Here is an 18,384-nt window from a genome sequence, read left to right as displayed (position 1 = left end):
TATTTCTAGCCATGCTTGCTCCCACCACACCGACAGCCACATCACTCCGCCGCCTCGCCATGGGTGTCATGGTTTTGATCACGACATATTCTACGGGCAGCTTATGAGAGGAGTATGGCAATGCGACGTAGGAAATCTGGGAACGAGATTGGCACGCGATGTACCCAGGTCCACATCCCCTCGGTGGAGGGTTGCTACATCCTGCTAGAAATCACTATACTCATAGATTTACATGGTAGCCTTCGGAGGCGGGTGGAGAGATTATGAGAGAAGGTCCTCTCAAGGGGTTCCCCATGTGGCTTCATATATGCAGCCATCTAGGGTTTACATGTGTTTTCTTGCCTTCTACTCCAAGTCGCTATGCGTGGGCTTAGATTATGTGATCCGTGAGTTGAGTAGGTTACAATGTTCTAGTCGACTACATATTGGAGTCACCTTCTTGGGCCCTCTACGAGTCCATTCAGCATCTTCGGCGAGCACATGCGAGTTGGGATGGCTAGGAGTCTCCTTCATGGTGTACCACGTGAGGCGTATCCCCATCAATGGGGAAGAAGAACAACCATGAGGCATCATCATCAAGGGTGAAGAAGCAGGAGAACCCTCGGATCAGGGTCCCCCTCCTTCTCAGCATCGTCCGACTGCTCTACAAGAGCTGGCAGCCCTGGTGATCGTTGGAACGATGTGCATTTGCCGGGCGGATGGCGCATCAGCTCCGCGCGGGTGCCCATGCATGCTGTGGGTGCCACGGTCTGGCGTGGAGCGGCTCGAAGAGATATGATGCAGGTAGGACGTTCTCCCACGCCTAACCTCCGCGCCAACCCCGCGTACGCCATTGACTCCCCCAAGCGGGGTTCCTCGATGACCGGGACTACAACTTCGGCTTGCCTCCAAGGCCTCGTTGGTCGCTGCCACATACGCTACAACCTCCTCCGCCTCCCCCTCCCTAGGAAATGTGGGGCGAAGACATCCTGGGAAGGGTAGTGTGGGACGACTCCAACGACTTTGTTCCCAGTGTGTTCCACGACATTCAGATGGCACTAGAGGAGGTCAAGAAAATCGAGGTGCCGAAAGAAATGGTCGAGGATGAGGCAATGAGGCTAGGCATCCTCATATCAAAGCTTCAGCCGCCAATGCCCCGGTAAACCGTCGAGCACATGCCGACAGACCTATCGGAAGAAGAAGCCTTCAATCTGGCATTGTAGTCCTTGGTGCCGCCTCCGCCCTCGTACCCGTTGGAAGGAGTGGCCGCTCCACCTCCACCACCGAATGCACCGGCATTTGCTCCGCCGGTTCCTGACTGGCCTTGGGTGATCTCGGGCCTCGCTGACCTGACCCAGGTGCTGATGGCGTGTATTTCACACGTTCGTTGGGCAACCCCAAGAGGAAGGTATGATGCGCACAGCAGCAAGTTTTCCCTCAGAAAGAAACCAAGGTTTATCGAACCAGGAGGATTCAAGAAGCACGTTGAAGGTTGATGGCGGCGGGATGTAGTGCGGCGCAACACCGGGGATTCCGCGCCAACGTGGAACTCGCACAACACAACCAAAGTACTTTGCCCCAACGAAACGGTGAGGTTGTCAATCTCACCGGCTTGCTGTAACAAAGGATTAACCGTATTGTGTGGAAGATGATTGTTTGCAAGAAAACAGTAAAACAAGTATTGCAGCAGATTTGTATTTCAGTATTAAAAGAATGGACCGGGGTCCACAGTTCACTAGAGGTGCTTTGCCCAGGACAGTAAACAAGCAGTAGTAACGCAGCAGTAGTAACGCAGTAAAACAGTAAACAAGCAGCGATAGCAGTATTTAGGAACAAGGCCTAGGGATTAGACTTTCACTAGTGGACACTCTCAACATTGATCACATAACTGTTGCGGTCAGAAACCCACCGGAGGGCAGCGACTGGCAACACCGTAGAGCCGGGAATCTCCCAGGACTGCGGTAGGCCCTGGTCCCTCCGAGCGACGGCCCGCAAAGCCTTCTGGTCACACGTCCGATGCTGTCGCAAGGGCGTGCCACCTGACCTATACCTGGTCAGGAAGGTGTTGGATGATGCCTCGCTTAGTTTCTTGCATGGCATACACGTAAACATTAAATACGAGCCTCGATCGGCTCTCGGGTTATCCGTGAATCGGCTCAAAGAGCCGATCCACCCATGATTCGTACGAGGTGTACGAATATATGGTGGTCCTGCTTGATCAAGATAAAGCTAAAGCGATCTACGACGATTTAGGGTTTTCACCGCATAATCGGATCATCCTACTCACGATTGGGCCTCGCGCTCGCGCACGGTGATCGTAAGCCGATCCTAGACAGGGCCTAAAAAACCAACACGAGGTTGATCCCCGGAACATCCTGTCTAGGGCTAGCAAACTACACCCTACACGCCGCTGGATCCTCCAACCCTTTGTAAGGCCTAACTATTGCGGATATTAAACTAATCCTTGAAGAACAAGGAGCAACCGTAACGGATCGGATCTACTAAACAATGATCAAGCGGGTGCCGCCCCTACACCTAAGATAGGTGTAAGGGCGGCTAGATGTATAAGGGTTGCACTACGATAGCATATGATACGAAGAACAATGCTAACCCTAACACATCTAAGATAACTTCGTTGCTCGCCATCAAAAAGGCTTCAGCACGAGCAACGCATGAACAACGTAATAAGCTTGTGCTGCCTAGATCGCAAGATGCGATCTAAGCAGCATGGTGCTTACCAGGAGAAACCCTCGAGACGAAGGAGTTGGCGATGCGCCGAGATTGATTTGTGTTGAACGTTGGTTGTTGTTTATTTCATAAACCCTAGATACATATTTATAGTCCGGGGGACTTTCTAATTCGAGCGTGCACCTAACCGTGCACGGGTAAAGCTCCAACTTCTAAATTAAGATGCGATCTACTATAATACAGATACATGGGCAATTTAGCCCAACTTCTTCGTGTCAGGCCGCTTCAGAGATCCTCCACGCGTACATCCTTCAAGCCCATCTCACTTACGGCCCATCTCCCGATTTGGCCAAAATCTGGTGATAACACATGCCCCCCTGGTTTTGGTAATGATAATTTCAAAACCACTCGCTTTTTCCTCCGAGGGGTCATGTCGTGGCAGAGCAGAACCGTCGCAGTATTTTTCATCATGACGACTTGCCTTCCCAACTTCTCTCGCACGATTTGACGAGTTTTTGGCACCACCTCCTCGAAAACTGTTCGAACATTAAATCCCCACTTCTTTTATTTAACCGCACCGAACAGTTCTCCTCCTCATCCTCTCCGCATTAGCACTCCAAAAGCCCTCCTCGCGCACCATGTCTTCTTCTTCCTCCGCCTCATCGGGACTTTCCCTCGAGTCCTCTTCCTCCCACGAGCCGACGCCAGAACTGGACCCACAAGAGGTCCATGCGGCCAACATCCGCCGCGCCATAGAGGCCGGGGAGGAGCCCGGCCATGACTTCTCCATCTGGTCCGAGGATGACAAGTCCTCGACGGACAGGGAGAGCGACCTCCGCTTCCTTGCCGACGGGGAATCGGAGGAGGAGAGCGATGACGATCGCTTCTCCTGGGATGACTTCACCTCCTCCGAGGAGGTGAAGGAGGAGGAGGAGGAGGACGACGACGACGACAGCTCCTCCGACGAGCCGCCGGCCAAGCGCCACTGCCCCTGGCCGGGGAATCTCAGTGATTTCGACAGCGACGACGATGACGACGACGAGGAGGATGAGGACAACGAAGGTCCTGCCGGCGGCCGCTACAGCAGCGACGACGAGCCCGCCGGGAGCAGCGCCGACGGCGGCGACGAGGGTGACGACGAGGGCAGCGACGGCCCGTATATAGGACCCTTAGCATAGGATCAGTAGCAGTAGACGGGGCAATGCATCCCCTTAGTACTCCCTTTTGAGAGCAATCAGCTCTTCTATGTAAGAAATCTCGTTTATCAATGAAGAAATTCCCCAATTTGATTTTGCCGATTTCCTTTATGCCAATTTAGCCGATTTCCCCTCATACCGATTCCGCCGATCATCGCTTAGCCAATGCTCAATGAGCCGATGACAACGCATCGGTCTCTCATAATCCGTTCTTCATCTCTTTGACGTCGGAGTGATCGTGAACTTGATCAATGCTCAAAAGCTGATGTTAACATATCAATCCTTCACGATTTATCTTTCACCTTTTTCGACCGATGACTTTGAGCTCTGGTGGACAATGAGGCAGACCAACGCCTTTAAGAGAGCCCCAGAACCGTTGCTGAAACGACTTGACGCTGAAGCCGATACCTCTGGATATTCAGATATTCAGTGATACTCTTCAAACCTGCCCAATCCCCTTGAAAAAGGTTATGATGGAGGGCCATCCGATGAAATCTCAATCGGCTTCTTAAGAACAGAATATCTACGCAGTCAGTTGCCCCCCGAGCCTCCATCAAGGCGAGAACAGCAGTGGGCCAACCAAACGTGTCACCATCGGCTTCCAAGTCATGATGCAGAGCAGAGAACCTTCAGGGTGAGCTGCCCCCGAGCTTTTCCAGGCAGAGAACCTTCGGAGTTCCGAGCCTCTGCTCACAACAGTTGTACCTCTGGAGTCGATGGCCATGCATCGGCTTTCTATCCTTAAGTCGATGTCTGCGCATCGGCTGTGCTTAAAAATTTTTGAATTTTTTACGGCCGATTTATGTATCGGCCCCCATACTTCAATACCCATCATCAAAGAATATCTTGGGCTGCTGGGCATTTGAAAGACGCTTCTACTTCATATCCTCGTGTTTTATCCACCTAGGTGCCCCCCGAGCCGATTCTTTCAAGGGACTTGATGGTATCGGCTCTTCAGGTATTCCCTGTTGGATCAAATGTTGAACCCAGGTAGAATGTATAGTGAGGATAATTTTGGCCGATTGCTGGAATCGGCCTCCACGTTGCTTGCTCGATGAAGGTTTTTGCAATGTTCCTCCATAAATCCTTGGGGCCGATCTCCTGGATCGGCATCGCCACGTTTGTCCATAGATGTTGTTTTTGTTACACGGTCAGGCCGGTGGATGAAACCAACCTAACCCCGTCCTTTGTCACGTCGATGCGCTCGCGAGTCGTCCAATCCTGGAGCACTAAACTCCGTTGGAAGGATGGAGACCATGTTTGTGCCAGCCCGATGTTTCGTCATCGGCTTTCTTTTGTCCGGGCGCCACTCCTTCCTTTGTGGCCGACCTTCTTCGTCCGGGGTTCGCTGAACTTTAGCGGCCGGATCAGGCCGTGCCTTCCTCAACGTGTGCAGGTATAACCTTTCGGCTTCCTCCAACCCACGCGGACGCTGAACCCTTCGCTTCGGGAACGGCTGAGCCCATCGGGGCACCACCTTGGCCGATGATACTTGTCTTCTTCTTCATCATCGTCCTCTAGTTCCTCGAGATCTTCCACCCGAGCGGACTCGGCATGCTTGTTCCGAGGCGGGAGAGGCCCTAGACGTTTGAACACGGACACGTTAGCTGCGTCCTTCTTCTTTTGTTTACATTCCGGGCAATTGCCGATTGTAGGCAATCGGCTCATTCCTGAATCCCAGCGAGTGTCCGAAGAAGGGGCGGTCCCGGTGCCTATCCACGTCGTCTTGCTCCCTCGACTTTTCCTTGGCGTGGCGCTCATATCGCTCCTCGTCGTGATCATGCCGACGACGTCTCCTCGTCGTCCCTAGCCGGACGATCTCTTTCATCATCGTCGTTGTATCGCCGGCGTTGGTCGTATTGACCCACATACTTGTTGAGGAGGTGATCGGAGAGAGGTCGGCTGATATCTTACGTTCCTCACTTCTCCCTCTGTGATGTAGCGCTTGCCGTCGTGGCGGAGCCGATCGCGTGGAGCGGCTTCCTCTGTGTCTTTGCTATGAGAGCAGCTGCCCTCATCTCCGTCCTTACCAGAGTGGTGCCCAGGTCCAACCATGTTGATATTGCACGAGAAATCTGGCCGGCACCCTCCATGGTAAGTATACTCCACCATGTTAACGGCGGGGAAGGGGTGTGTGTCGACCTTCATGGCGTACTTGGTTGAAAATTAGCCGCCCTTTTTCTATCGCCATTTGGATCTCGCCGACGCCACACCCTGCGGTCGTTAGTGGTGTGGGTGAACGTGTTATGCCACTTGCGGTATGGCTTTCCGTTCAGCTCCCGCACCGTGGGGATCTTGTGGCCTTCGGGTACCTTTAGCTGCTTCTCCGTGAGTAAGAGGTCGAAAATCTGCTCAGCTTTGGTCACGTCGAAGTCGAACCCTTTTGGAGGGCCTTGTGGCTTAACCCACTTGCAGGACACGGGGCCTGCCGCCCGAGTCCATTCAGCCACTGCTACCTCTCGATCTCCCGCAGCACCTTCATCCTCGTTCGCCTCAACCGGGACCACCGCACGCTTGAATTTGTCCTGGTAAACATCCGGGTGGCGCCGTTCATATGCCGACAGCTTCGCACCATGTGCGCCAATGAAGGGTAGTCACGCTTGGGAGGCCACGTCCTTGATCGATGATGAGAGACCCACCACCGCCAACTCGGTCGCTTCTTTTTCACTTACGTGAACCGAATAGCATCGGTTCCTAATGGTCCTGAAGCGCTGGATGTATTCCGACACTCGTTTCCCCGCGCTTCGTCGTACTTGTGCTAGATCGGCAATACCAGCCTCGGAAGCCTCCGAGTGATGCCGTATATGGAGCTGCTCTTCCAAGCTGCTTCCAAGTCCGGATTGAGTTCGGTGGCAGCGATGTATACCACCCGAAAGCCGATCCCGTGAGGGACTGTGCAAAGAACCTCACGCGCAGCTCGTCTGATGCTGAGATCGTGCCCAGCTGTGCCAAATATCGGCTCACATGCTCGATGGAGCTGGAACCATCTGATCCGCTGAAATTTGTGAAGTCAGGGAGCCGATATTTGGGTGGTAGCGGGATCAATTCGTACTCGTTGGGGTACGGCTTGGTATAGCCGATTGTCCTCCTTTTCGGCATCATGCCGAACTGATCTTTCAGAATTGTACAAATCTGATCCGTGGTGATGGCTGAAGGTGTCGAACCCTGAAGATTCGCCGGGGTGGCATACTTAGCCAGCCATGCTTGCTTTTCCAGTTCTGAGCCAACTGCAGGAGCTGAGCTTCGGAGGTTTGTCGGAGTGGCGTATTTAGCTAGCCACGTCTGCTTCTCAAGATCTCGGTCCCGACGTTCCTCCTCGCTGTCTCGAAGTCCCCTGCTGTTGCAGCCTCGGTTCGAGAGTGCCCGATTCTTGCGGCTTGGCACGTATGCGCACGTGTATCCGTGCGGGATCTCCTTGGGCGCCTCATGTAGGAATTGGTAGTCACTAGGGTCACCACCAATTTTGTAGACGACGTATGCCGATGAGTTCGGCACTTCTGGTGCTGCCAACGCGAATGGCAGCGGTGGACGGGACTGGAGTGGCATCTCTCCTTGGTAAGTCCCCAGAGCTGGTCCTGACGGAGAATACTGATGGCTCATGATTTCCTGGATCACGCGCAGAGCGACACGCTCCAAAGTGTTCACCAGGCTCTCGAGTGGCGGTGCGGCGAATGAGCCACCATGAAGTTGATCTCTCGACGCAGCGACACTGGTGCGTTCTTCGACGGGGCGGACAGGTCCACTCCATCGAGCGCGCCTTCGGTGAGAACCCCTTCCACCGATGCCATGGGAGCGGGTTCTGTGGAAAGAGCCGATGAGGTCGGCTTCGAGGACTGCTTTGATCTCTTCATGCTTCTTCTTGAGCTCGTCAGTCAGATCCTCGTACTTGACCGGAGTGCCTTCCGCCATCTCGGATGTAGATGGCGATGCGGTGGATGTCGAAGATGGTCCCACCGGGCGTGCCAGAATGTGTTGCGGTCGAAACCCACCGGCGGGCAGCGACCGGCAACACCGTAGAGCCGGGAATCTCCCGGGACTGCGGCTGGCCCCGGTCCCTCCGAGCGACAGCCCGCAAAGCCTTCCGGTCACACGTCCGATGCTGTCGCAAGGGCGTGCCACCTGACCTATACCTGGTCGGGAAGGTGTTGGATGATGCCTCGCTTAGTTTCTCGCATGGCATACACGTAAAAATTAAATACGAGCCTCGATCGGCTCTCGGGTTATCCCGTGAATCGGCTCAAAGAGCCGATCCACCCATGATTCGTACGAGGTGTACGAATATATGGTGGTCCTGCTTGATCAAGATAAAGCTAAAGCGATCTACGACGATTTAGGGTTTTCACCGCATAATCGGATCATCCTACTCACGATTGGGCCTCGCGCTCGCGCACGGTGATCGTAAGCCGATCCTAGACAGGGCCTAAAAACCAACACGAGGTTGATCCCCGGAACATCCTGTCTAGGGCTAGCAAACTACACCCTACACACCGCTGGATCCTCCAACCCTTTGTAAGGCCTAACTATTGCGGATATTAAACTAATCCTTGAAGAACAAGGAGCAACCGTAACGGATCGGATCTACTAAACAATGATCAAGCGGGGTGCCGCCCCTACACCTAAGATAGGTGTAAGGGCGGCTAGATGTATAAGGGTTGCACTACGACGAGCATATGATACGAAGAACAATGCTAACCCTAACACATCTAAGATAACTACGTTGCTCGCCATCAAAAAGGCTTCGGCACGAGCAACGCATGAACAACGTAATAAGCTTGTGCTGCCTAGATCGCAAGATGCGATCCGGGCAGCATGGTGCTACCAGGAGAAACCCTCGAGACGAAGGAGTTGGCGATGCGCCGAGATTGATTTGTGTTGAACGTTGGTTGTTGTTTATTTCATAAACCCTAGATACATATTTATAGTCCGGGGGACTTTCTAATTCAGGCGTGCACCTAACCGTGCACGGGTAAAACTCCAACTTCTAAATTAAGATGCGATCTACTATAATACAGATACATGGGCAATTTAGCCCAACTTCTTTGTGTCAGGCCGCTTCAGAGATCCTCCACGCGTACATCCTTCAAGCCCATCTCACTTACGGCCCATCTCCTGATTTGGCCAAAATCTGGTGATAACAATAACAGAATAGATAAATGCATACTCTACACTCTCTTGTTGGATGATGAACACATTGCGTAGGATTACACGAACCCTCAATGCCGGAGTTAACAAGCTCCACAATTCAATGTTCATATTTAAATAACCTTAGAGTGCGTGAAAGATCAATTCGACTAAACCAAGTACTAACATAGCATGCACACTGTCACCTTCATGCTATATAGGAGGAATAGTACACATCAATACTATCATAGCAATAGTTAACTTCATAATCTACAAGAGATCATAATCATAGCATAAACCAAGTAGTAACACGGATGCACACACTGTCACCATTACACCGTGCAGGAGGAATAAAACTACTTTAATAACATTGCTAGAGTAGCACATAGATAAATTGTGATACAAAATACATTGCAATCATAAAGAGATATAAATAAGCACTTCACTATGCCATTCATAACAGGTGAATAAGTATTCGTGAAATATAGCCTAAGAGACCCACACGGTGCACACACTTGTCACCTTTACACACGTGGGACAAGGAGTCTCCGGAGATCACATAAGTAAAACTCACTTGACTAGCATAGTGACATCTAGATTACAAGCATCATCATATGAATCTCAATCATGTAAGGCAGCTCATGAGATTATTGTATTGAAGTACATAGGAGAGAGATGAACCACATAGCTACCGGTACAGCCCCGAGCCTCGATGGAGAACTACTCCCTCCTCATGGGAGCAGCAGCGGTGATGAAGATGGCGGTGGAGATGGCAGCGGTGTCGATGGAGAAGCCTTCCGGGGGCACTTCCCCGCTCCGGCAGGGTGCCGGAACAGAGACTCATGTCCCCCAGATCTTGGCTTCGCGATGGCGGCGGCTCTGGAAGGTTTTCCGTATCGTGGTTTTTCGCCTCAGGGGTTTCGCGACGGAGGCTTTAAGTAGGCGGAAGGGCGAGTCGGAGGGCGACGAGGGGCCCACACCACAGGGCGGCGCGGGCCCCCTTGGCCGCGCCGCCTTGTGGTGCCGCCACCTCGTGGCCCCACTTCGTATGCTCTTCGGTCTTCTGGAAGGTTCGTGGCAAAATAGGCCCCTGGGTCTTGATTTCGTCCAATTCCGAGAATATTTCGTTACTAGGATTTCTGAAACCAAAAACAGCAGAAAACAGACACTGGCACTTCGGCATCTTGTTAATAGGTTAGTTCCAGAAAATGCACGAATATGACATAAAGTGTGCATAAAACATGTAGGTATCATCAATAATATGGCATGGATCATAAGAAATTATCGATACGTCGGAGACGTATCAGGTGCCTAGTGATGACGAGGCGTAGGCTAGGATTAGGGTTTTAGCAGGCCATGGCCTTTTTATATTTTCATGTTTTTTTATTCGCACTATATAATTTTTTTATGAATGTAAAAAGATTATGAAAAAAAATACGTTGAGTCGTTGGGAGCACACCCTCGTAGTCAAACGATCAGCCGGTCCTTTTCAACTAATTTTGTATCCACAACCCGACGCAAAAGGACGCAGATGGTCACTTTTAGCGTGTATCTTCCGTCGAACCGGTTGAGATTTACAACACATGCCCATGGCTTCAGGGGAGGGTGGTTGTCATAGAAGATTCTTTGTTGTCCATTCGAATTTCTGGCTATCCGAGCCAGCGCGAGATGGTTCAGCCCGGTGGGTTAGCGCTTAGAGCATCTTCACCGGCGCCCCCAAATAGTCACCGGCAGGGGCGCCGGCACTATCGTATGGGGAACGCCGGCACAATATTCTACATTTGGGGAGCTGCTCTCACACCGGCACACCCCATACGACAGCCCCAATATATGATTTGAATCTGAAAACCCAAACAAAAGCATATAAATTGGAATAAGTTTACGAATTTAAAGTTTGAGCCAACACACGGCCACCAAATTCGAATAGGTTTTCGAATATGAAGTTTGGGCCAACATACGGCCACCAAATTGCCGTCTCCGGCGCAAAAAACGGCTTCCAAGCCAGCTGATCAGATGAACGAGGTCACGGGTAGCTCAACCTCGACGACTTCCTCATCGGCGGCGAGCCCCGGCGGCAGCTCCATCGCTGCAACATGATCCACGGTCGCCGGGGGAGGCATGAGCGTCAACGGTGCTGGCGGAGAGATGAACCTGGAGGGTGCCGGCGGAGACATGAGCGTGGAGGGTTCCGGCGGAGACATGAACGTGGAGGGTGCTGGGGGAGACGCCGACGCAGCTCGCGCCGCCATCACCTCTTGGCCGATGCGCTCGCGGTACATCTCGTGCCACGCCCGCGCCAACGGATCCATCTTCTCCATGTCGGCCATCAAGATCTTGGATTCTTGAGACATCTTGGCCAATGATAGCTGCGTCGCTTCGTTGGTGGCCTTCATGGCAGCGGCATGAGCTGCCATCTTTGCCGCCTCCACCTTCTCCCTCTCCAACTCGATCTTCATGTCTTGCTTGCCGAGGATTGTCTTCCACATGACGGTGGCCCTATCCGCCGCTTCCTTGTTCTCCACCGAGAATTAGGTGATCATCTTCTTGAGGGAGGCGTCCATGGCTGCCAATACCGGCGCCGCATTCCTCTTGGCCTTGGCCTTCTTGTTGCCAATGGGGCGCCCGGTGGAGGCACCGGCTGGATTGACCGGACCATCTTCCCCGTCCTTCATTAGAGTGTGGAGGAGGTCGTCCCATTTCTTGCAACCTTGTAGCTTGTTGTTGCAATGCATGAAGGGGAAGTATTTGTCCTCGTGTTGGTTCTTGTACATGTCGAGGGCATCGAGCATCTAACAATACATGATGCAAAACAATATGATGCAAAACAAGATGGATCATTGAATAGATACACTATAATGCATTATGAATAAGATGGGCGTAGATCATACCTAATCCACCATCGTCTTGCCGCTCTCCTTCTGGTTCTTAATCTTCTCATAGTAGCCATGGAACTTGCTACACGCCGCCTTCATCATTTTCCAACGGTGAGAGAGGTCGCCCTCGTTCCGGTTCATGTCCATATTGGCGTAGTCACCATAGTTCTTCTTCTCGTTGAAGCAATCGAGGATGCGCTTGTAGTACTTGCCTTCGGTTTGGTTGGCGCCGGTGATGGGGATAAAGCTCACTTGCTTCCACACCTCAATGAGACATTCATCCTCCAAAGACCTCCACCTCGGACCACGAGTGCCGCCGGAATGCCTGCGCATCATCATCGTGGTCACGCCGGTGTCAGTGTCGATCAGCTCCTCCTGGACCTCCTCCTCACCTTCGTCCTCTTCGGCCTCTTCTTCATACTCGTCGACAGGGGGTTCGTAGGCATGGCCGCATATGAGGCCGTTGAGGATCTCCTCCCCGGCGGCAATCTACGCATCAAGTTACCTAATTTCAGTCACCGCCAGTGTCTACGATGCACATAACACATAAAAAGTAAGGAAACACACCTCCTCCTCGCCCATGGAAACACCGGATGCGCTGCCGAACACCTGGGTGTGCCTGCCGTCGTCGGGGAAGAGGTGGCGGGGAAGGCCGGCGCCGTCTGTCACGTGGCCCTCGGTGCGGCGCAGGTTCTACGAATTCAGGTCGGGGAAGCGAGAGGCGCCGCTTCCCCTCGCCGTTGAATCTGGCGAGAACGGCGCGTTGTGGTCGACGGTCATGTCGCTGTCCCCGTACTCGGTGGATTAGCGGGCGCGGCCTTCCATCTACGACAACCGCATCTGCGAGATCGATGGCCCGTCCGCATTGTACCCCACGTAGTAACCCTACGACGACGGTGAGCTCGAGATGTTGATGAGGCCGCCCCCGAAGCTGAGGCACGCTTCCGCAGTGGCCGCCGCTTTCGCTGCGTCGACAGCGGCGATGCGACACCTTCTGCGGTCGGCCGTTATGAAGGACCTGCGACATGGTCACCGGCTTCTCCTTCGGCGCGACGGTGCGCGGCTTCGGCGGCGCCTTCGCTGCCTTCGCCAGAACCTTTCTCTTCGGTGGCATGGCGCGGCGGCGAGGTTTTTTCGGGTTGGAGGCTGGATGGGAGATGGAGCGGCGGGCGGGAGAAATGAGTAGCACAGGGGACGGGGTTTTGGGGGAGAAGATGTATAATTTGGGGATGTGTGGCTGATTCGCGCCCTTAGCCAAGGGGCCGCACGGGGTTGCCGGCGCTTCTATTGGGCTCGAAAAATCGCCGAGACCATTTGGGATGCACAGGTGCGAGCCTATTTTCGCTCCCGGCCCTTAAATCGCTATCAGGACAGGTTGTAGGGGACGCGGTGAAGATGCTCTTAGCTGCTAGGCCGTGCAAGTGGGGAGTCGCCGTCGCGGAGCATAAACAAAACAAATGGCATTCTTCGACCTCCAGCAGCCGATGGTTCTTTTTTCGTGCTAGTGCAGATTACTGCAATTCTAGCTGCGACCACCACACGTAGTCATATACTCCCTCCGTCCACAAATAAGTGTACATCTAGGTTTTTGGATAAGTCAAACTTATTTAATTTTGACCAACTTATTATCAAAAAATATACGCATATGTGACATTAGATTACTATATTATGAAACTACATTTTAAGGTGGATCTAGTGATACTAATCTAGTTTCATAAATATTGCTACTTTTTCCTAAAAAGATGGTCAAATGTAATAAAGTTTGACTTATCAAAAAACCTAGATGTACACTTAGTTGTGGACGGAGGGAGTAGATCGGGAACGTGTCCATGTAGCATGGGCTCATATTCTGCTCACAGAGGACAGAGAGGGGTGCTTCACGCCTGCAGCTCTGCCTACCTTTGCATAGTAGTACTGCCATATGTAAATAGATGCACCATTTCCAGAATCACAGTGCAAACACAAGGAATCAAGTATTCAAATTGTACCAACTGAATAATGAACTGGAAACATAGGAGCATCACGGGTCGTCATGCGGGAGATTGAAGTACTCATCAGTTCTATAGAATAGAATTAAGTACTCATCAGTAGTAAAAAACAGTTTGGGAACGTTTGATATAGTTGGTCCACGAGAATTTGTCCAGTTCTTTACCTGCTCCTATATAATCTCATGACTCCATATATAAAACAGGTCGTCGTTGATGATAGGGATCAATTGGTCTCCTAGACATGAGCTGCACCGAGTAATCTGGTTTAGTTTATATTGCATATATTTGTCTCTCAGAGTTGCCACATACTGTAATCGACGAAGTCGATGAGTACCGACCAGCTAGATGCGTTTTTGCACGAGGTTCTAGGTCGTCGACTGGCAAGAAGTCTCGTAGATATAGCAAGAATACTAAATCTAAAATAGTTTCTCAATGAATGGCATGTTTCGGAATAGCAGAGGTCTTGGTGACTTGGCTAATCATTCTCACATTGCCGATGGTTGTAGAGATTATGATTTAGATTTTATTGCTATATCCGAAACGGGTAGGCAGAATTTCTCGCAGAGTTTTCTCGGCCGTTTATCAGGCGGGATTAACTTTCAGTGGTTTTCTCGCCCACCTCGTGGTAGGTCCGGGGGTATTTTACTTGGCGTCCGCATAGACACCATGACTGTTTTAGCTAGTTCTGATGGAGAGTATCACATTAAACTCGACATTCAGAATAAAGCTGACGGTTTCATTTGGAGTCTGGTTGCTGTGTATGGTGCCGCCCAAGATGCTTTTAAGGCTGACTTTTTACGTGAGTTGGTAAATCTTACTAAAGATAATCCCTATCTGATTTTAATCGGTGGGGACTTCAATCTTCTAAGATTTCCTTATGAGAAAAGTAAAGATCTTTTTGATGGACATTGGCCTTTCTTGTTTAATGATGTCATTGATAGCCTTGATTTAAGAGAGGTGTTTATGTCCGGTCGACAATTTACTTGGGCCAACAGCTTGCCTGAACCCACATACAAGCTAGACCGCGTGTTGATGGATACCGAATGGGAAGATAAATACCCTATGGTGTCTGTCCGTGCACTAGAACGTATTAAAAAATTGTCTGACCATGCACCTATCCTCCTAACTACTGGGAATCCCCGACCTGTGTGTAAACGGCCTTTTAAATTTGAACTTGGCTGGCTACATCGGGAAGGGTTCCTTGAGATGGTTAAGACGGTTTGGGAGAGACTGGTCGGTGGTAGCACTCCAATTTTGAGATGGAATAATAAGATGCGTGCACTGCGCAAACATCTCTCTGGTTGGGCTGCCCATATGGCTGGTATCCTTAGAAAAGAGAAGACTCGCTTATCAAATGTGATTGATGAGCTAGAGGCTTTTGCTGAGGTGAGACCACCGACTCCGCATGAGATTGAACTTAAGAATCAATCCAATGCGCAGATGGCGAGTCTCCTTCGCGAGGAGGAACTCAAATGGTATCAACGTTCCAAAGCCCAATTCATCTTGGAAGGTGACTCAAATACGCGATATTTCCATGGAATAGCCAATGGGAGACATCGGAAAAAACGTATTCACTCTCTTAATCAAGATGAAGGGTTGATTCAAGGCCATGATGTAACACCCCAACTTTTGCAAACTTGTTTAATTGTCCTTAATGCAAAAATTAGGGGGAACAAAAACTTTTTCTATAGACTAATTAAGATGAATTGCCTTGATCTGTTTGTTATGATGAATTGCCTTGATCTGTTGGTAGATGTATTGACTTGATTTCTTGTTGAGTTTTGTCTTGAGCCATCTCCTAGAACAACACCTCTAGTGGTAAAACAAACAACTCACCTAATAAAACACATGTGTGTTCTAGGAAAAGTTGTTTTCCTTCTTACTACATCTAACTCTTCCCCGATGGCAACATGAGTGTGCCATCTTGATTTTCTCTTTGTAGTACAAGATAGCTCAATCATCCTTAATTCAAAACTTGGGATCATCTACCCCTCATCACATCCTTCTCTTGTACCCACTCATCTTTGTTGGTTTAGAGGCCATGTCGACCATCTGTGTTGACATGCTTAAAATGTCCAGACTTTGGCAATTGATCTCTAAGCACCCACAACTGTTATTGTTGACTTCAATGCATGGATCTCATCTATGCAACATCCTCTTCAACCTCCATGTCCTGCATGTCTCAGTCTATCCTTGCAGCACATATATCCAACTTGATCTTATGCCACATCCAATGTTCAACTCTAGATCACTTCCTTCACTTTTATCTCTTGTTTTTATTCAAATTTAATCTCTACAAAACCAAGAGTGGGAATGATGGATACATTTTGTAGCCACCATCTACTCTTGAGAACACTTCTCCCTAAATTAAGTTTTCTTTCTCAAAAGTCCTATTGATTTTCCTTCTCTAGTTTTGATCACAAAACTACTTCTAGTTTTATTAAATCTTCTCAAAATATGTCTTCAAAGAAAACAAAGCACTGAAATGGGTTTTGTTTCTCATCCCATTTCTACCAAGTACTGAGTTCTAAAACATTACTCTCTATTTGACTTTCTTTTTAACAAAAAGCTTGTTTATGGTACCTATACCATTTCTTGTTTACTTTAAAGTTGAGAAAAACTCTACTTTACTTGAGAAAGTAAATAGAATATTTTGAACTCCTATGCTCCAACTAGTTTTCTCTCAACATCTTCAAATCTCATTCCACTTGAGTTCATTCCCAATTGTCCCTAGACAATTGGGGTGTTTCAAATACTTTTCAAACAAGCTCTATTTCAAATAGCAACCTTTGCACATCTCTGATCTACCACATTGTATTTTCCCTCCATCCTCCAATTCTTGATCAAATGGATGATCATTTGATACTTTCAAATCACTCCCAATTGACCTCTTATTTGTAGAGCAACTTATATATTTCATCCTACCCATCTCAATCATCTATTCTTTTCCATCACCACCTTGACCCATGAATTGATGATTTATGTCACCATATTCATCATTGTTATTGTATCATTATTTCCATCACTATCTCTATAAACCTTGGACTCTTAATCACTTGAAGGAATCTATTTTCTTTGCATAACACAAGTGGTGTCGTGTGTCTTGCATAGGCACTTGAGCATCATGTGTCTCATCTTGTTTGGGTAGTCAAGTCTCAAAAACTTGTGGCGGCCATCTCCAAAATAGCTTGCACTTGAAAACTTGTACACCACCATCACCATCACACTCTTCCTACATCTCTAGCTCCTTATATTTTCTTACACATCATCTAAGCCATCATCTTGGCAAGAAATAATGAGGCTCCACTATACTCAACATGCATGTTGGAAACTCCCTTTGATGATTCATTTTAGAGTGGCACATGAAGGAGCCGGCCATGACAAGAATTTCGGCCAGCCATGGTGCTTCTCACTTTCTTCCTCCACAAGCCTTGCCTCCCACCTAACCCAATCAATAAATGGGCAGCCACCCACCTTGGCCAATCAAAAAAGGAGGCAGCCACCCCTCTCCCTCTATAAATTGGCCCTAGCCGGCCACCTCCTCCCCTTTGCTTCATTTCTTCTCACTCTCCACTCCCTCACACTCTCTCCCTGCCCTCCACCACGAAATGGTGCTGCCCCTTGCTCCCATGGCCGGCCATGGCCATGGAAAACCACCAAGATGAAGCTCCCCTCCTCCCTCAAGCTTCCCCTCACCATGAGAGCCTCCCTCTCCATCTTCTCCCCAACCCTAGATGGTTTAATCTCCTCTTCTTCTTCCTCCATTGCTAAGATTGGATCTTGATGCAGGTGAATGTTGGTCCAAGCATGGAGAAGGTTGAGCAATCCTCAGATCTGAAGTTCTTGAGCAAAGTTCGTCCAAAACCTTGCAGTAATTTCTGTAATCTTGCTGTTTCAGATTCTGGTACGATCTTGTAAAATCCGCCAAATCTCGTGTGCAGATCCAAATCGAGTGATTCAAAGTTCCACAGATAGGTATTGAAAAGATCTACAACTTGGCGTTGGTCTCACCCTCATATTCGTTACGGATTTTGCATGGTAAATAAAGTCCTGAAAACATGCAGATTCACTGTTTGTTAGATTTCTTCCGTTTTACAAAACCTTTTTGAGCAAACTCAACTGTGGGTGAAAGCCCTCTCCAGTACCTTCATTTTGGCGTTGGTTTCACTTCGATTGACCTCCTTAAACTTAAATGGTTCACAGATCAAGATCTGGTCAGATCTGACTTTGTCGAATTAAACCAGGAGCTTGGAAACGAATTTTTGAATGAAACCAACTGGGTAAGAACCACCTATTCAATACCTTTCAGATGCAACTGACCTCATATTTTTATGATTGATGTACGATTTGTGGTGAATTAAACTTGTTCTGTGTGTTCTGCAGACATGGCTGTTAGCTTTTAATTCATCAAAAATCCATTTTTGAACCTAATTGAGTGATTCCAATTCTGTAAGACCACTGAATGTTTTCTTAATCACCTCAAACAAGTTTCAAAACTTTATCTGTTCTGTAACTCCAGAGAGAAAGAAAATGGTACAG

Source organism: Lolium rigidum, chromosome 5 (genome assembly GCF_022539505.1).
Source record: "Lolium rigidum isolate FL_2022 chromosome 5, APGP_CSIRO_Lrig_0.1, whole genome shotgun sequence".
Lineage (NCBI taxonomy): Eukaryota > Viridiplantae > Streptophyta > Magnoliopsida > Poales > Poaceae > Lolium > Lolium rigidum.
This window is presented reverse-complemented; position numbering follows the sequence as displayed.